This window comes from Taudactylus pleione, unplaced genomic scaffold (genome assembly GCF_031769625.1).
Source record: "Taudactylus pleione unplaced genomic scaffold, aTauple2 ptg000156l, whole genome shotgun sequence".
Classification (NCBI taxonomy): domain Eukaryota; kingdom Metazoa; phylum Chordata; class Amphibia; order Anura; family Myobatrachidae; genus Taudactylus; species Taudactylus pleione.
In genome coordinates, this window is record NW_028284558.1 from 6,003,470 (window position 1) to 6,024,467 (window position 20,998).

At 43.2% G+C, this 20,998-nt stretch overlaps 1 protein-coding gene across 1 annotated transcript in view; it reads right to left on the reverse strand.

The window, feature by feature from the left end:
• FIGN (fidgetin, microtubule severing factor) overlaps positions 1-20,998 on the reverse strand; it is a 142,047-nt gene that overhangs the window by 58,732 nt on the left and 62,317 nt on the right. The gene's annotated exons all lie outside the window — the stretch shown is intronic.

Sequence of the window (20,998 nt, forward strand, 5' to 3'; positions counted from 1 at the left end):
CTTGCTTATAATCCTCGATTTCTGCATCTTTGACAGAGAAGCTTGCCCACAACTTTGATGACGCTTGTGTGTAATTGTGACAAGCTCAGGGAGAGAATGGTGGAATGACAGATAGAGAGCCCAGTTAACAAGGAGAGTCACCAAAGTTCTGTTTCTCAATGTACGGACGATAAGCTTTGTTTAAACATGTCAATCACCTAGACGGTCTAAAAATTATTTAAATATGTATTTGCCGTATGACAGATAAATCAGTCTAAAAAATAATGTTTGCCAGACTCCCTTGAAATGTTCTGTAGCTTTCTGTAAAAGTGGAATCTGTCTACATGGAAAGTCAAAGAGTGTTGCTACCTCAATATGACAGGAGGCTTTGAGATAAAATAAAAGAATGACAAGGAGCAAGAGGTATTCTAATCACTAGTAAACCAAGACCAAAGGCAGAGCTACAACAAGATATCAATGGAAAGATTATTATAGCCAAAACCTATACTTTCACTATTAAACTTTTTAAAAGGTACATGTGCAGTGTACACATAACGCTCAGTTTCCTAGTCTTATTTATGGTGTCCTTTTGCGATTGAGTTGCTATACACTCCACAGCGCAGGTCTTTCCCTGTTTATCCTTTACATTTATTTATACTAGGGGTGAGCGGGTTCGGATTTCTGAAATCCGAACCCCCCCAAGCCCCCCCGATCCGAGTCCGATCCGAATCAGGCTCGACTTTTCCCGCCTGACTCGGATCTGAAATCGAGGCAAAACGTCATCATCCCGCCTTCCGAGTCTCGCGGGTTTTGGATCCTATATAAGGTACCCACGTCGGCGCCATTTTCTCACTCGGCTGTGGACAGTGAAGAGGGAGGGTGGGAGTTAGGGCTGTGTAGTGTAGTGTAGTGTAGTGCTGCTGTTGTCCACTACTTCAAAGTCCATAGGGGCTGGCTGTGTTGTGCAGTCAGTTCTCCATAGGGGCTGTGTCCACTCCAAAGTCCTGTGCAGTGTCCCAGTCCTAAAGAGGTGCTGTAGTGTTGTCCAGGGGGTGCTCTGTCCATCAGGGGTGCTCCCCCCAAGTGCTAAAAAAATTATATATTTTCTGTGTTTGTGAATTGTGTGCGCAGTAGCCGCACGTGCATCAACAAAGTAGTGCCAAGCGTGCGCCTGTGTCATAAGTAAAGGGCCGGCTGGCTTGACCGTTAAAGGGTGCTGTAACCCCCGAAAGTACACTCCAGTCCAAACCAAAAAAAAATTATTTTCTGTGTTTGTGAATTGTGTGCGCAGTAGCCGCACGTGCATCAACAAAGTAGTGCCAAGCGTGCGCCTGTGTCATAAGTAAAGGGCCGGCTGGCTTGACCGTTAAGGGTGCTGTAACCCCCGAAAGTACACTCCAGTCCAAACCAAAAAAAAAATTATTTTCTGTGTTTGTGAATTGTGTGCGCAGTAGCCGCACGTGTATCAACAAAGTAGTGCCAAGCGTGCGCCTGTGTCATAAGTAAAGGGCCGGCTGGCTTGACTGTTAAGGGTGCTGTAACCCCCAAAAGTACACTCCAGTCCAAACCAAAAAAAAATTATTTTCTGTGTTTGTGAATTGTGTGCGCAGTAGCCGCACGTGCATCAACAAAGTAGTGCCAAGCGTGCGCCTGTGTCATAAGTAAAGGGCCGGCTGGCTTGACCGTTAAGGGTGCTGTAACCCCCGAAAGTACACTCCAGTCCAAACCAAAAAAAAAATTATTTTCTGTGTTTGTGAATTGTGTGCGCAGTAGCCGCACGTGCATCAACAAAGTAGTGCCAAGCGTGCGCCTGTGTCATAAGTAAAGGGCCGGCTGGCTTGACCGTTAAAGGGTGCTGTAACCCCCAAAGTACACTCCAGTCCAAACCAAAAAAAAAATAATTTTCTGTGTTTGTGAATTGTGTGCGCAGTAGCCACATGTGCATCAACAAAGTAGTGCCAAGCGTGCGCCTGTGTCATAAGTAAAGGGCCAGCTGGCTTGACCATTAAAGGGTGCTGTAACCCCCAAAGTACACTCCAGTCCAAACCAAAAAAAAAATTATTTTCTGTGTTTGTGAATTGTGTGCGCAGTAGCCGCACGTGCATCAACAAAGTAGTGCCAAGCGTGCGCCTGTGTCATAAGTAAAGGGCCGGCTGGCTTGACCGTTAAAGGGTGCTGTAACCCACAAAGTACACTCCAGTCCAAACCAAAAAAAAAATTATTTTCTGTGTTTAGCCGCACGTATATATCAAATCGATATAACATAAATGGAGGACCAAACTTTCTCCGATAAAAATAAAATAGAGAAAGATCAAGAACCACTTCCTCCTAGTGCTGAAGCTGCTGCCACTAGTCATGACATAGACGATAACATGCCATCAACGTCGTCTGCCAAGGCCGATGCCCAATGTCATAGTAGAGGGCACATACAATCCCAAATGGCAAAGTTCAGGAAAATGACCTTGAAAAAGACATTTAAATCAGCTGAAGAGAAACGTAAACTTGCCAATATGCCATTTACGACACGGAGTGGCAAGGAACGGCTAAGGTCGATCCCTAGTATGTTCATGACTAGTGGTTCAGCTTCACATGACGATGGAAGCCCTCCTCCCACTAAAAAAATCAAAAGAGTTAAGCTGGCAAAAGCACAGCGAAGAACTGTGCTTTCTAAGAAGATATCACAAATCCCCAAGGAGAGTCCAAGTGTGGTGGTGGTTGCGATGCCTGACCTTCCCAGCACTGGACGGGAAGAGGTGGCTCTTTCCACCATTTGCACGCCCCCTGCAAATGCTGAAAGGAGCACCCACAGTCCACTTGCTGATATGCAAATTGAAGATGTCACTGTTGAAGTACAACAGGATGAGGATACTGGTGTAGCTGGCGCTGAGGAGGAAGTTGGCGAGGAGGATTCTGATGGTGATGTGGTTTGTTTAAATCAGGCTCCGGGGGAGACAGTTGTTGTCCGTGGGATGAAAAAGCCCATCACGGTCATGCCTGGGCAGAAGACCAAACATTCCACCTCTTTGGCAATATTTCTATCCAAATCCGGACAACAACTGTCTTGCCATATGTACCATATGTAAAGGTGAAATAAGTAGGGGTAGGGACGTCAACCACCTAGGAACATCCTCCCTTATACGGCACCTGCAGCGCGTTCATAAAAAGTTACTGTCAAGTTCAGAAACTTTGGCTAAGACCGTAAGCAGTCCAGGGACACCTAAATCCCGTTGTCCTGTTGTATCCAAGCGCCTGCAAACCACACCGTCAACTCCCTCCTCGTCAATTTCCTCCTTAGTCAGGATCGGAAGTAGTCCTGCAGGCCATGTCACTGGCATGACTGACTCTCCTATCCGGGATTCCTCTGGAGGATCCTGCATTGCTACGCCTACTGCTGCCGCTGCTGCTGTTGCTGCTGCTGGGAGTCGTTCATCATCCCAGAGAGGAAGCAGGAACACCACTACTTTTACTAAACAATTGACCCTCCAACAGTCCTTAGCAAGGTGGATGAAGTACGACAGCAGTCATCCTGAAGCAAAACGTATAACTGAGGCCTTGACTGCTATGTTGGTGTTAGACGTGCGTCCGGTATCCGCCATTAGTGCAGTGGGATTTAGACAATTGATGGAGGTAGTGTGTCCCCGGTTCCAAATCCCGTCTAGATTCCACTTCACTAGGCAGGCGATACCGAGACTGTACAGAAACGTCAGAAAAAGTGTCCTCAGTGTCCTGAAAAATGCCGTTGTACACAATGTCCACTTAACCACGGACATGTGGACAAGTGGAACAGGGCAGACTAAGGACTATATGACTGTGACAGCCCACTGGGTAGATGTATCACCTTACGCAGCAACAGCAGCAGCGTCACCAGTAGCAGCATCTCAGAAACGCCAGCTCGTTACAAGGCAGGCTACGCTGTGTATCACCGGTTTCAGTAAGAGGCACACCGCCGACAACCTCTTAGAGAAACTGAGGGAAATCATCGCCCAGTGGCTTACCCCACTTAGACTCTCCTGGGGATTTGTGATATCTGACAACGCCACCAATATTGTGCGGGCATTACATCTGGGCAAATTCCAGCACGTCCCATGTTTTGCTCACACAATAAACTTGGTGGTGCAGAATTTTCTGAAAAGCGACAGGGGCGTGCAGGAGACACTTTGGGTGGCCCGAAAAATTTCTGGCCACTTTCGCCATTCAGCGACTGCGTGCCGAAGACTGGAGCGCCAGCAAACACTCTTGAACCTGCCCCGCCATCACCTGAAGCAAGAGGTTGTGACGCGGTGGAACTCAACCCTCTATATGCTTCAGAGGATGGAGGAGCAGCAAAAGGCCATACAAGCCTATACATCCACCTATGACATAGGCAAAGGAGGGGGTATGCACCTGACTCAAGCGCAGTGGAGAATGATTTCCGTGTTGTGCAAGGTTCTCCAGCCCTTCGAACTTGCCACACGTGAAGTCAGTTCAGACACAGCCAGCTTGAGTCAGGTCATTCCCCTCATCAGGCTTTTGCAGAAGCAGCTGGAGAAAGTGAAGGAGGAGCTAAGACGGAGCGATTCCGCTCGGCATGTGGGACTTGTGGATGAAGCCCTTCATTCGCTTTGCCAGGATTCCAGGGTGGTCAATCTGTTGAAATCAGACCACTACATTTTGGCCACCGTGCTTGATCCTAGGTTTAAAGCCTATGTGGTGTCTCTCTTTCCGGCCGACACAAGCCTGCAGAGGTGCAAAGACCTGCTGGTGAACACACTGTCAGCTGAAGCGGAACGTGACACGTCAACGGCTCCTTCTTCATTTTCTCCCGCAACTGGGGCTGCGAGGAAAAAACTTAGGTATCCTAAGCAACCCGCTGGCGGTGATGCAGGGCAGGCAGGACCAAGTTTGGACATCTGGTCCGGACTGAAGGACCTGGCAACAATTTCTGACATGTCTACTGTCACTGCATATGATACTGTCACCATTGACAGAATGGTGGAGGATTACATCGGTGACAGCATCCAAGTAGGCATGTCAGACAGTCCATACCTGTACTGGCAGGAAAAAGAGGCAATTTGGAGGCCCCTGTACAAGCTGGCTCTATTTTACCTGAGTTGCCCCCCCTCCAGTGTGTACTCCGAAAGAGTGTTTAGTGCAGCCGGGAACCTTGTCAGCGAAAGGCGTAGGAGGTTGCTTCCACAGAATGTGGAGAAGATGATGTTCATCAAAATGAATTATCAGCTCTTCCAGGGAGACCAGCCTCCAGAAGGTACAGAGGGACCTGTGGTGGTGGATTCAAGTGGGGGACGAGTTAATACTTTGTGAGGATGAGGATGTACACACTGAAGAGGGTGAGGAATCGGTGGATGAGGAGGATGAGGATGACATCTTGCCTCCGTAGAGCCAGTTTGTGCAGGGACACATTAATTGCCAGCTTGTTTTGTGGGGGCCCAAACGAACCAATCATTTCAGCCACAGTTGTGTGGCAGACCCTGGCGCTGAAATGATTGATTTGTTAAAGTGTGCATGTCCTGTTTATACAACATAAGGGTGGGTGGGAGGGCCCAAGGACAATTCCATCTTGCACTTCTTTTTTTTCTTTGCATTATGTACAGTTTGGGGCCTAGTTTTTCTAACTGCCATCCTGTCTGCCACTGCAGTGTCACTCCTAGATGGGTCACGTGTTTGTGCCGCCCACTCGTGTTGCTTAGCATAGTCATCCAGCTACCTTGGTGCAACCTTTTGGACATGAAAACACTATTGTGAGGTGTGAGGTGTTCAGAATAGACTGGAAATGAGTGGAAATTAAGGTTATTGAGGTTAATAATAGCATAGGAGCAGAGAAACCAACAAATTCTGTGATTTTAGCTGTTTTTATGCTTTTTAAAAAAAAAATACAGATCCAAAACACAAAACCCAGAACCCAAAACACGGAAGGGTGGTTTTGGCAAAACCAATCCAGATCCAAAACACGAAGAAAGATCCAGATCCAAAACCAAAACACAAAACACGAAAAGTGGCCGGTGCACACCCCTAATTTATACCATTCGCAAATTTGTCTCTTTTACAAAGTATTTGTCTCCTTTCATGCTGAAAGCTTATAGTTCTGCAGAAAGTGTCCAGTTACAAATGGGCCTCAACAGATTAACCATTTAGCTGGCGTGGTCAATCAGATCTGTTGATTAGATCTTGATACACAGGCAATTGCTTCTTATTGGTCAATACCTCATAGCAGCTTAATATTAAATCTGTAAAGATGCCCATTTAAAACCAATTGTAACTGGGAATAACTTTGCACAGGAACCTTAAAACAATACAAAAGGAATCTCAAGGAATATAACCGAACTACCTGTAATTCCTGAATTTACGCCTCCTTCATAGCTTTCTCAAAATGGAGACTGCTTTACCTCATACTCTCCCAGGTGGTGTAGGAGGCTCTCAATTTTTCAGGCAGTCCCCCACACCCACAGAACAGTGACAGGAGAGGGAGATAATGACACCGGAATTGCAGGCCGTAGTGAGGGGAATGGGATAATATGATGAAATTGCTTAATTTTAGCCTCAACCCACCCAGCCCCAGCAAATTGCAACATTTTGCCATGATGGGACGGGAGCCAATGACATAAGAACCTAGGGCCTGATTCAGACCCACTCGCGAGCGGCTGTCCGCTCGCAAGTGGGTCGATGTTCTGCACTGAGCATGCGCACGACGGAGGGAGCTCCGTCGTGCGCATGCGCCAGACGCGACGAGCGAAGGACTTTCCTTCGCTCGTTGTGTCTGATCAAAGGGGGCGTGCTGTCAATGTTGATTGACAGCACGCCCCCTTTGGTGGCCATGCCGGGGGCGTGCCTCCCTGACGGGGGCGTTCCTAAGGGAACGCCTACCATCAGAAGCCGGCCCACTGACATCACTAGTGATGTCAGTGGGAGTGATTTTGGCTCTGATAGAGCCAAAATCACTCCGGGCCTTGCGGTTGAAAACCTCAACCGCAGTCTCCGGCTCGCAGTTTCGATGGTCGCGATGGTCAAGACCATCGCGGCCATCAAACTGCATGCTCGTATAGGCTGTGGGTGGTGACCCACAGCTATACGAGCGTCCAGGAGGACGCTCCATAGTTATGGAGGACGGCCCTCATTCAGAGCGAGCGCTCTGCTCAGAGCGTACGGCTCTGAATGAGGGCCCTAGTCACTACTTTTCACATGAACACTATAATTGCAAACTGTCCCTAATTTTCAGGAACAGATTTAGATTCTTAAGATCTCAACATAACCGAATAAAACCAAACCTCTCATCTCTAAAGTAAAGGCACTGTCCAGTGGAAAAGAGTCTCAGCTTTGAAAACGTTACCAGCCATCATGGGGCAATTTCACGTGAACATTCATGTAGGGTCACAGACTTATGGCGGTTACCGGTAGTAGATATGAGTGTGATCAAACATAGAGACAGTGTGACCCTTGCTCATTAAAACTAAGACTAAATATATAAGGTTGGCATTCCTTCTCCTCTATGGCTGATCTCTGTCACCCCCCTCCTCCCCAGATAAGCCTGGGTCCAGTAATTAATACCTGCCTCATCCATCACCTCCTTGGCACCCCATGTATAGGGTTTGTGTTCTACCATAGTGAAAATCTTCTGTCTGGTACACAAATGAAGTAAAATATGTTTCTAACCGTGAAGTAATAAAAGCTACAAACATGCTATGCCATTAATACCTCATTCAGTTTTTCAGTCATGACACTATATTTACACCTCCCTGAAACATCTATCCAAAGATCAGATCTAGTTAACAACGAATGAGCTATGGAAGCCATTAACAATCAATAGATCTGTAGAGTTTACAACAACCAATCTGACATTGATCTTTGTCTTTATGTAAAAAGCCATAAAAAGGACCTAGACACTTGCCATAAGCATTTACAAATAGCACAATTAACACACTCTGGAACTGTGCAGTCAAAACAGGTCAATAGTTCTGAAGTACTGTACAGCGGAAACAATTGTGGATGCCTTTTGCACTGCTAAGCTGCTAATAAGATGTGCTACATCCGCCGCTCTGTGAAATGTTAACAATTATAGATGTGTTTACCGCATCTCCAATTATAAAAATATTGTCCACAGTCGATCTGTGCATCTGTAGGGAAAAAAAGTAAAAAATAACAAGAGCCATAACATTTACAGGCAGTAAACAATTATTCCAGAAAATGTCTGTATTATTAGGCTACTGCCCTAAGATTTATTGGCATGCAAGATATTGTGAAAGCCTAAAATACTTTTCTGGATGAAATATGTCTTAAAATGTATTTACTGAAATGAATCTACAAATTTGTGCCAGGAATAATTCCCAGTACTGGTTAAAGGGAAACTTTGTGAATTATTTCAGCACGAAACATAAGCAATTTGGGGTCTTGCCATTTTCCTTTACATTGTGATTGAAGTCTATACAACTTGCTTAAGATGGGTACACTATAAAAATATCTGTCCAATATGGCTGGATGGAACGAAAATCTGGTAATGTATGGGAGCTAATGACCAGAGGAGTAGCGTGGAACCATGGCGCCCCCAAGGACTGAACTGTGCCAGTGGGGTATGGGCAGCCGGTGGGTTGGAATACTGAAGTGAAGAGAAAACAGCACACAGTGCAATATCACGCTGGGCATTGAGGTCCCATTGGGGGAACAGAATCTGACATTAAGGGGTAGCTGCTTTGGCACTGCTTTATTTATGTATAGCACCTAGGATCTGACTTTAGCTCCTTAGGATCATTGTTATTAGTCAATAGAGGAGATTGTATTAGGTGAAGCTCCCTTCTCAGCTATGCTCCTACATCGCAAATATACATTGCACCCATATTAATGTGAGTACTACTAACCATGTTCTGTCTACCACCATTATTATTATTTCAGGTCTCCTAATATTTATTAAAAGACCTTTCAAACAACACTGTATGGTCATGCCTGGGAATATCTCATTACCTTATATAGAAAAGCAGTGACCTTTTTTAAGCTCATACCTTATAATTGAATTTTAGGATTTTACCTCAAATGTGTAACTATTAAGTCCATTGAAGCCAAAGTCAATAAGAAAAGGAGACGAGAGGGGCAAAGAGCCTAACACATGGTACAGAGGGGAGGGAATTAAAGAGGTGAGAAGTGAATATAATCAATCTGACAGGAAAGGGGAGGTGACAGAAGATGATCACAGAGGAGGGAGGTCCGGAGGGGAGGCAATCTGGGCAGCTTGAGGGATCGTGAAATGTAGAAACGGATCTTAGATCCATAGCTTATTTAGGATATAGAGCAAACAAACTGAGATAAAACTAACAGGCGGCCGTCATACTGTGCAGTGCCCCATGAATTCCGCAAACCTGGATGGCGACCTCTGTCCATTTTGGCACCCGGAGCTCATGCTCCACTGGAACCACCCTCACTACTCCCCTGCTAATGAGAATTGATCATATGTTCAAAACATCGGAAAATGGACGAAAACTGTAGTTTGGACAAATTGGTTAAATCAAACGTATTTAACCAATTTGTCTGAAAGACCATTTTTATCTTTTTTTTCCAGTGTTTGGGAACAAAGGGTCTTAATGCTCAGATCAGCTAAAAAAGTTGTCCAACTTCAAAGTTGCCCACCCATGGTCAAACAGGAAGTGGCAAAGCTAATACCCATTTTCCACCCAATTTATAACCTGGTTTATTGCTGAGGCAACCCTGGTCATGGTTTGGTTTGCAAGGGTCAATCCGAGTCACATTATCTAGGAATCTGACCCACGTAGCTATCAGGGTAGTACACAACTGGTAACAGTACGGTGTGAATAGTGCAACCCAGGTTATTCGACCTGTGTCACACAAAAAGCTGATGATTGGAGCTTCATGTGTGCTCAGTGATTATGTCTCCAAGTGCCCTGCAGAGCACAGGTAGCACAGTGTAATGAGCTGCATCATGCGCTCACTTGCTGTGTCAAACAGTAGTAATCCACAAAAACTGGTAGCTCGTCGGCCATGATTAATGCAATGCAGTGAGTAGGCTCCCACTTTTAATGACCTTATCTTTATGAGCCTGAAAAACAATCCATTTATAATGCCATATACAATAATATAATGACATATATAAGTTTTGCAGAGCAGAAACGCATTCAGTATGAATGGGTCTACCTGGGAATAACACGGGTCAAAGGTGTAATGGGAAAAGGGTCTGACCCGGCTGTGACACGGGTTGGAAGAATGTTCGAAAACCCGGGATGGACTCGGCATTTTGGTTGAAGAGGGGTATAAGAAATGCTGTGCTCAGGGGCACTGAGAGGGGGGGAGGGGAGCAGGTACTAATTACCCGGGGCTTCCTGGAGGGGCCCATCAGAGGCCCAGGTCTGGAGCAGCCCCCCACTCCCTCTTTCATTACAGCAGCCCAGCACATGCTGCTAAGTAGCAGCTGCAGCAGTCTCCTATGCCTGTGGGGGAGTGATCACACTGATTGCGCCCCCACTGGCTATGCGCCTGGCTGAGGGGCTCACAGGGCCCCCTTTCCGGCACTGCAAAAATATTGTTTTTTATTCTTTTTTTATTATTTTTTCCCTAAGGGGGCATGGCCACCTCTCCCGTGATTGGGCCACGCCCCGCTTCACTTGGGCCCGCGTCGCTCTTGGCGTGCCTGGCTGTGCTACTCTTAACATGGTAATGCTCCGATTGTTGCTGTAGCACACTTAGGGGCCTATTCATCATGACTTATTTATCATTAGTGATAATTATGTTTTAAATTCGCTGCGAGTTTAAAAGATGTTTTGCTAGCATTCATCATGCCTCCCTAACAAGTATCACTTCCGAAAAGCTGTGATACTTTTCCCCATGCAGATGAGGTATCTACAAGGATTTCCTCACTGCTGCATATCTCTCCCACCACTCTCTATTCCCCAGCCCTGTCTCACCTCCTCCCCGCCCCCCCCACGTGGCGTCTCCGGTGTCCGATCCAACCAAGAGGTGTCCATTGTACCCACCCTGGTGGTGTCTGATGCCCCCCCACTGGGGTTGTCTGATACCCGCCCTCCCCCGCGGGTGTCCAATGCACCCCTTCACCTGAAGGTGTCCAATGCCCCCCTCCCGCCTGGGTTTCAGACCACTCCCTTCCCCGCTGCATCCCACTTCTCCTGATAGCTCCCAGGCTCTGCAGTGCAGACACAGCAGGGAGGGATCTTAATAGATTCCTCTGCGGTGGCTGGCAGTTATTTCTTCACAGGCTGATGTGTAAATAGCAGTCTGTGAAGATTATCGGGGGATGAAAGCCATCTCAGGGTGGCATTCAGTAACACTGTCAAGTTTCGAAAAAAATGCTTTTTCAAAACTTAATGAATGGTCCTGACACTTATTTTTTACAAAAGTATGTGAAAATGGTAATTTTCATACGCTTTTGCGAAAAATAAGTGATGATGAATAGGCCCTTCAAGGGTCTATGTACTAAGCCTTGGAGAGAGATTAAATGGATAGAGATAAATTAGCAACCAATCAGTTGCTGTCACTTTGCATGCTGTGTTTGAAAGATTGACAATAAGGAGCCGATTGGTTGGTACTTTATCTCCATCCAATAGTACATAGATCTTTAATCTCTTGCTCATTTCTATGCCAATATATTGAACAGTAATTTTAGGCCAACATATTATATATGTACAGTATGTTAGTCAATAATGACTAGTGAATATCCATAATGTCACTGGCATAAATGACATGGCTAAAATTGTTATTTTACTAATTACTGCACATTTCCTAATCAGTGGCTGAATTTACCTAAAGGCTACAGTAATCTCAAAATGTCCCATCCCCCATGAGCCCCTCCAATGTGAATTAGCAGTGGCTGAGTTTATGGAAGCGCTTTATTCTGATAAATGCATGCCAAACTGGCAGTTCCAGGGGAAGGTGTTCCTCTCCCTGGGACCGCCCACCCGGCTTGCGATCAGCAAAAAAGCCACTTCTGCTTTTTTAACGGCAGCTCTAGCTGACTTCTAGGGACTGCAGCCGATGCAGTCCCTAGAAGCAATTTTTTACTTGTATTATTTTCCTGTTATCATTAATGAACAAGTGCAATGAAAAAATGACCTAACTGCCAAGGTGTCAATCTAGTTTGCAGCCAGGCAGACCCCCTCAAGTAAAACGTTATGAGTCGCCACTGCTCTGAATGGTCCTGATTTTAAAGGAAATGTCATGAACTGCAAACATTGAAAGGGGTGGGGTATACACAAAATTGTCCTAAATAGTCCACAAAGTGGGGAATTTCAGGAAAATAAGGGCATGATTTGGGTGGATTTAGGTGGCTTATTTTGTCCTAATTTCACCTGTTTGAATGTTGGAAAGTATGCATACAGCAATCTCATTGAGCTGACCAGGCTTTACTGGTGGGTTTAATACTACAGTCAGTGTAAGGGAATCATTTATTTCATCTACATTACCAACATATACTTTAATTTTGGACTAATTTACATGTGAAAAATGTATTAAAACTTTATGGTTGCCAAAATTATATTTATTAAGATGTCAAATTGGACAAAGATATCCAGATACTGTATATAAGAAATTAAGATCTAGGGGTCTATTTATCAAGCTGTGAAAAGTGTGGAGAAGTGGACCAGTGGAGAAGTTACCAGCAACCAATCGGCTTTCAAGTAGCATTTATCAAGTACAGTCTATCAAATAATAGGTAGGAGCTGATTGGTTGCTATGGGCAACTTCTCCACTGGTCTACTTCTCCACACTTTTCACTGCTTGATAAATAGAACCCTAAGAGTTACAGCTAGCAATATGCATTAAAGGTAAAACAAACAGCACATTCCAAGTCTGCATTATAATGTACATTGTGTAGGTCCCCTGCATGTCCCCAAAAGAGCTCTGACCTATCAAGTCATGAACTCCACAAGACCTCTGAAGTGGTCATGTGGTTTCTGGCACTAAAGATAGGTACACTACTATACAATTATTGGGCAAGATTGCCAGTAATTGAAAGATCTACCTGATTTATTGTATAGGGTGTAGGTATGAGTGTTTAACCTAAACGCAAAAGAAACTGCCCAAAAACAGCCAGAAAACACTTGCTATTGAATTGGCCAGATTTGATAGAAGATATCGGCCAAAAGGTCCCAATATTGTGCAGTGTGTGTGGGCATTTTTGATAATCTGCCCATATTTCCTATGAATTTCCAGATTACCTCATCTTCCTTGTGGGCGGGCATATACAAATTATCGACCTATGAGACAGGAAATAGGCAGATTTCTCAATAAGTGTGTACCGCAGATACAGTATTGGGACCTTCCACTGGCAGAAAAGTATGCCATTTGTCAGGATGACATAACAAATCCCATAGTGTGTACCTAGTTTAAGATGTAAGCAGTAGATCCTTTAAGTCCTGTAAATTGTAAGCAGGGCCAGCTCCAGAGGCAGCCGCATCCTGTGCCGCATAGCCACGCGCGACCAAAAAAAAGGAGTGTGTCTAATTATCATAGGACTGCCCCCTAAGTGACGTTACTTGGGGGCATGCAGCCATCTCCCATCACTGAATGGATGCCGCACTCATGTGTGCAGCATCCATTCAGTTACTCCAGGGTCCGGAGACCACACGCGGGACACTTCAGCCCACGGGTGGAACAGATGGACAGTGCTGTCCCACTGAAATCGGGATGTTGGGAAGGGGTGCGCCCTCTATAGGGTGGCACCCCTGTTTGACTGCACTGGTCAAACACCCCAAGAGCCGGCCCTGATTGTGAGGTGGGGCCTCCATTGCTCAGATTTGTTTTTCCAGCATTTCCCACAGATGCTTGATCAGATTGAGATCTGAGTAATTTAGAGGCCAAGTCAATACCTTGAACACTTTGTCATGTTTCTCAAACCATTGCAGAACATTTTTTGCAGTGTTGTAGGGTGCATTATCCTGCTAAAAGAGTCCACTTTCATCATGAATTACTGCTGCCATGAAGGGGTGTACTTGATCTGCAACAATGGTAATACATGTCAAAGTAACATCCACATGAATGCTAGTACCCAAGGTTTCCAAGCAGAATATTGCCCAGAGCATCACACTGCCTCTGTCAGCTTGCCTTCTTCCCATGGTGCCATCTCTTCCCCAGGTAAAAAAACGCATATGCTCCCGGCCAGCAACCTTTTTCCATTTCTTCATCACTCCCCACTAGCATCAATGAGCCTTGGGTGCCCATGATTCTGTCACTGGTTCACCAGTTGTCCTTCCTTTGACCACTTTTGGTAGGTACTAACCATTGCAAACTTGGAACACCCCACAAGACCTGCTGTTTTACAGATGCTCTGACCCATCTAGACCTCACAATTTGGCCCTTGTCAAAGTCGCTCAGAGTCTTACACATGTCCATTTTTTCTGCTTCCAACACATCAACTTCAGGAATTGAGTGGTCACTTGCTGCCTAATAGATCCTACCTCTTGACAGGTGCTACTGTAATGAGATAAACAATGTTATTCACTTCCCCTGTCAATGGTTTTAATGTTACGGCTGATGGGTATATATTGAGAGGTAGCATAAGGAAGCTATTTTCCACCGCATATGGCAGATAAGCTTTTCTGCTCTTAAGATACAGTATTAACACTTCTTTACACAGGCAATAGTACTGTAGGTTATGTTATTTAGATTGTTACAGAGTTAGAGAAAAAAAATCATCAAGTTATTGAGGCAGCGACCCTGCTTAAGCCTTCTTTTGTCCTATGATTTCTTTATTGCCTAGCCTATTAATCAGATTGTTGTTGAGCCTAAAAGGACTGCATATAGTTTATCCCTACTATCTCTTCATTCAAAGAGCATTAAATAATAATTAAGAATTTTATAATAAAGTTAATCTCTAATTAAGATTAGAAAAAAAGTAGCTATAGTTCATACAGAATATACTGAAAAATGTGAATCAATATGGTCTACTGTAAAACAATAAGACACTGATTTTTCAGCTCTCAGTAGTAAATGATGTACATAAGAGATTAATATTCCTACACGTTTGCAGCTTGTTTTACAAAACTAGAGTTCATTCAAGTCTGGCAGCTCCCACATTCTGTTGAACCAATATGCTTGTAAAACGCTATAGCAATTATATGCAGTGTATACACACAAATCACAGTCATAAAAAATTACTTAAGAACCTTCCTAATTAGAACTATAAAACTGAAAGTTTGGTTAAATCTGTGACAAATGCACATACACTACATGTGTATCTGTTAAAAATAGGGTTCCAGGGGGGTATTAAGAGAGGAGGGGGCCCATGTGCAGTCTCCATCTGAAGCTCCCTTCTCTCTCCCCGGCAGTCGGCAGCGCACTGTGGGCCTGATTCAGAGATGGTTACCGCACATCTCCGATGTTTGGAGGAATGTGCATGCACAGCAGGTGTACTGCGCATATGCAGCCCTACGACTGCGAGCCCGTTCACACTGTGTCCCAGACGCAGCCTGATTGACAGGCTGCAGCGTTTGGGAGGTGGAGCAGGGGCGTTCCCTGGCAGCATTCCAGGAAATGGGGGCATGTCGTCCCCGTTTTCCGGGAGGGACGAGGACAGGGACTGCATGGGTGCACGCAGACTTCCTGGCCTCGCAAATTGCCAGGACCCGGTCAGGCTGCAGGAAGCTTTAGCTCCCGCAGCCTGGCCAATGGAACATCAACAACAATCACGACAGATGGTCACGATTGTTTCGATGGTGACCCCAGGCTGCGACCTGGCCCGCAGTGCTGGGATCGCGCAAATTCAGCAAGGAGGTGTATGGCACCGACTTCTGCATTTGCATTTTAAATGGACGGATTTGCACAGCCGCGCAATTCCGTCCACCTCTGAATCAGGCCCTGAGCACTGCAGTAGACTCTGGGCACTAGTCTGTGCCCAGAGTCTGCTGCGCATGCACAGGTCACCAGGGAAATAGCACTACAGCCATTTTCCTGGCGAACTCCCCACTGAGCAGGCGGTAGCGAATAAGATAAATCTGAACTTGGTGAAAAGAACCAAATCAGAACCAAACCTCTCATCTTTAGTATATAAAGCACTATATAGACTGCCTCACTAAACCAAGAGTTCAGCACGTATCCAAGCCATTTTCTCTAAGGACCATATGCAAATAAGTCACAGTAAAATGGACTTCTGGGTCCTGCAAAGACGGCAACAAAAGGGTGCGTGTGGGTACATTATTCGGAACAGGCTGCTGGTTGCTAATTATCTGCACCAAAACAATCCCATTCAATGCTCAAAAAACACATTCAAAGAAACATTAATTCACAAGGGTGCAATCAATCTTATTATATTACTAAATAGCTCCTGGTATTTCAAAGCTTTTCTTTAACTGTGCAATATCATTTTAGAAAACTGTTCCCTTAAAATGTCCCTGATTTTCAACATGTCAATCAGTCGTAGAGACATTGTAATGGAGATCAACAAAATGGTTATGCAAATGATTTGCAAAAAATTTAATTTCGCCCACAGTAACATTAAATATCAAGTCTTCCTCAAAAATATTTTGATAGCTTTTAATTAATGTACTACTGTGGGCTCCAATTATGAACTTGTTTATTCATACAATATATGTTGACTAAATGTTACTTTTATGTCTTAAAAATGCATTCATGTAAATTAGTATCCTAAAGCCTCATAAGAAGATAAGTATACTTAAAATGATAATATGCAAATGACAGCAAATGCACTTCACAATAAGTAGGCCAGACCATCCCGATAGTCATTTTCTTATCATGCGCTGTTTCTTGTGGGATGTCTGTAGTTATCTCTGATTTTCTAATTTGTAATTCGGACTTTACAAATGGATTCGTTGATGATTGACACTGCAGGTTCTATTCAAGAAGGATGTTAAGAACAAAATTGCAAGAATTCCAACATGCTTTACTGATATTTTTCTATGAAAAAAAACAATAATTAATGAAAAATAGGAAACACAGAACTGATTATAGAGATTTTTTATCTTTATGGTTTGAAATGTACTATGCTTTAAATAAAAAACATAAATAAAAAATCATCAAAATACTTACCCAAATCTAGTCTCTAATTTTTATAATCAAATTTAGCTAATAGGGGGAACTTATTAATAATATTTTTTGTTTAGCTACCGGAAGCAATAACTGTATTATGTGAACTAAAATCACAGAGCTATCAAGAGTTGATGGCTGTGCTGATACCTACCTGTGCTATAAATCCTTAGGTTTCAATTATATCCTGAACGGAAACTTGAATTTTTTTTTATCCATTATAATTGCCTTACATGTAGTTTTAGTTAATATACATCTGTTCATATATATAATGTGCTATATTCTCATAGACTTACCTGTGTAGATATTGAGATGGAACAAGTAAAGGTCGGCCATACTGCTGAATAAAAGGCCTTTGAATTGTGCACCATGACATGGAATCCCTTCTCTAGATCTGCCACTAATTTACAGTTTAAAAGGACATGAACTGCAAAGGCTTTCCATGCTTAATTGTGCTTATCACAGAGGAATGTATATACTACATGTGGTTTTATGGAGTCGCTTTCTGCAGGCTACAAACAAATGTAACAAGTTGTGTCTGTCACCTTTTACCTGCTATCGGTCATGTTTTCAGACCTTTCTGAGCCCAACCACACCCTACAGTATCACAGCTCATCCCAGTAATAACAATCACTTTTGACTAGACCACATGTGACAGTAATTGTGTTAAGTTTCTGTTATATAATTAACAGAAGACCTCTGGCAGAAGATAAAATTATAATTTTGAAAGAAGGCAAATAGCGGTGTTACATGATAAACCTGGGGCGTCCACTTGTTAGCACCATCACAGAAATAAGAAAACTTGGAGAAAAACCCAACAATACCATCCCAAGGATGTTCGTGTAAAAAATTTATTTTATATATATATATATATATATTTTTTTTTTATTATTATTATTATTATTATTATTATTTTATTTATTAGCCCCCTCACAAGCAGAGGAGAGGAGACTGTCTTCTTGGTCCCACTACAGCCCAGCACACAGCAGCATGTGCTGAGCTGCTGAAAGGTAAAAGGGAGGGGGGCGGTGGACCCAGGCCCCTCAAACATGTCCAGACCCGGGTTTCTATAGATTGTAAGCTTACGAGCAGGGCCTTCCTACCTATATATCTGTCTATTATTACCCAGTTTTGTTCTATTAATGTTTCCAATTGCAAAGTGCAATGGAATATGCTACGCTAAATAAGAAACTGTTAATAAATAAATTTGTCCCCCCCCTCCCGACACCCCTGATTACAACTGCAATAACAGATGGGTGAGCAACATTTTAGAGAGAGAAATAATAAAAGCAACAGCCTATTTCACTATCACTAAGGGGCCTATTTATCATCACTTAATTTTTACAAAAGCAGATAGCGAGTGCTCCAGCTCTGGGCTCGAAACCCGCTCCTTCCCTATGGGAAAATATGGGGAGGAGTCCCGGGTTGCGAAGTGAGATTACTTCAAATCCCTCCACCCCCTCCAGCTCCTTCCACCGGATGTTGGGGAAGTGCAGATATGAATAATTAAGATCGAAACGAAGTACCTGACAATATGGCATTCACCCTCATGTGGTAAAGGTACTAAGTTCAGTCATTTATAGTACTGTATCTGTTTTATATTTATGAACTTCCTCACAACTGTTCAGTGATTGGGTGAAACCAAATTATAAAAAGGAACACATTTGCAACAGACAATAGACCTGTGAAGCCAATTTCATTCATGGGCAGAAAATGTTAAAGATTTTGATGAACTGACAAAGGATCATATAAGCCTAACAAATATGATTAGTTTGTTTCTATAAGGCACGTTTTAAAAGTTGATCGTGCAATTGATGCAATATATTTGGATTTCGCAAAAACACATAATACAATGCCATATAACCATCTGGCACAATGTCACAGGTTACATAATAAGTAAATCAAGCACAAAATAAAAAAAATAAAAAGATATAAATATAGAGTAAATAAGCCTATGAGAAAAAGTCTGTTGTGTCACCCACTATGTCATTATTGGGTAGTATTGCAGATGCTTTAAAAGTAAGATGGGTGTCCATATCTGATAACTGTAAAGTAGCAGATTAAATGCATTGTAAATACGAGAGAATATAGGAAATAATTTAGATACTTACCAAGAATAAAGCCTGGCAGCAGCTGCAAAGGTGCATACAATGCTGGTATGCATAAAAAGGGGATAAGTGAAAGTGATGAATAGAGTTTTACTGCTGTACAGGCTAGTAATAAAACTACATCTGGAATACTTGTTGCGGCTTTGGCCACCTCTCTGACAGGAATACATTGATAGACTTGAGAGCGTTCAGAGGTGGACAAACTCATTAACAGAGAACAGAGGCTAATTCATTTCAGGGTTAAAGAAGCCTTATAGGCGAATAATTAAGATATAACTAGACCAAGGTCATTACAAATATATATCTAATGTACCTTTGTACCATGGACCATCCAGGAGGACAAGGGGACCATTGGTTGGGTTTGTACTAGTGAAGCTTTCACAATCAGCAGAAGAAGTTTGTAATTGTAAGGATGGTTATGCTGTGGAATTCCTTACTACATGGAGGCTGTGTAGAGTTCCAACAGCCTCTCTGGAGACCAGGGTAGCTTGTCCACTTACCTAGTGAAGTGGGCAGTGTGGGGACTTGATGGTGTAACCTGTTGCAACTCTTACATATCCCTATCAACTTTTTATGATGCTGCAAATCACTGCATTGCAAAGAGGAGGATGGGACCATCTTGACATAAATTACATTACCATATCCCCAACATTTACCATTTGGTTAAGTTAAAATACAAGGCAAGTAATGAATCAACTCCATTAGAATTTATAAAGCTTTGGACTTGATGGACATGTAGCCTATTTATTTTTCAACCTTAATCTGTACCTATAAAACCAATATTTCATTATTAGTTGGAAATACATAATCATTTTGTAATATGGAAATCACTGTGAACTATCATAAATATCATGAGAAGCCTTAGTATATGCAATTAATCTGACCAGAAAATATATATAAAATCTACATATATTATCTGTACACAACGCAAAAGGGAAACAGAATAACCACTGTTATTACTCTTCCTAAGGCTGCAATCATCTGTTCACAAGCTTTTCAACACAGCCAATGTACGGTTTGAAAAATGTTACCCAGTGGTCCACTAAAGTAAAAATAAATAAGCAGTGAACAAGAGAAATAGTGATTGTATATGACGGCAATCATTGATGCCAGTAAAGCCGGAACAAAATATTTACTTAGATTTTTCCTACCGCAATACCAAAGACTGAGAATGGCCAGTTATTGCTAAACTATATTTACTATATGTCTCTGTCATAGAAAAAAAAAAAACACCTACATAAACCATTTGCAATGCAATGTCAACAAGATGTACACATCATCTGCTATCTTCTGCTCTAAAAATAAAAAAAATGACCTTATTGCAGTTGGCAATTATCTGAATCAGTGCCCCAAGATGAGGCAGGGGGTATAAGGTACATGGGCCAATCCTGACTGTATGTTTGGCTAAACACTGCCTTGCAAAATGTCGGTATGCACCATTTGCACCTGATAATAGTGCATGCAGCTATGGAGGTTCTTAATACTAGGGGGCAGCAGGAGAGGCACGAACATGCCCCCAACACTGCAACAGAACCTGATATTCCTCTTGGTATTCATGTCATGAACTTGTAAGATTTGACTGCAGCATTCTCTTTGCTTATGTAACACCTTCGTGATTACATCAATATACGCTGTCTAAATGCAGACAATTTACGCAACTATGTCATAAAAATGATTAACACCCCTTGTTTAAATATTTCTTATATGAACTTGTAAAACATACTCAAAATTGTTTGCAATACTGCTCAACATAAGAAGTGACACAATAGATCTTCCCCATCTAAACACACTATGGGCAAAATTTACTAAGCGACGGTTTGACGGCGTTTTCTATTCTATTCTAAACCCCTGCGGTTTGGTGGCGGGTTCTATTCTGTTCTAAACTCCGGGGACTTGGTGAAGGTTTTGCAGCTTCTTGGTGCAGG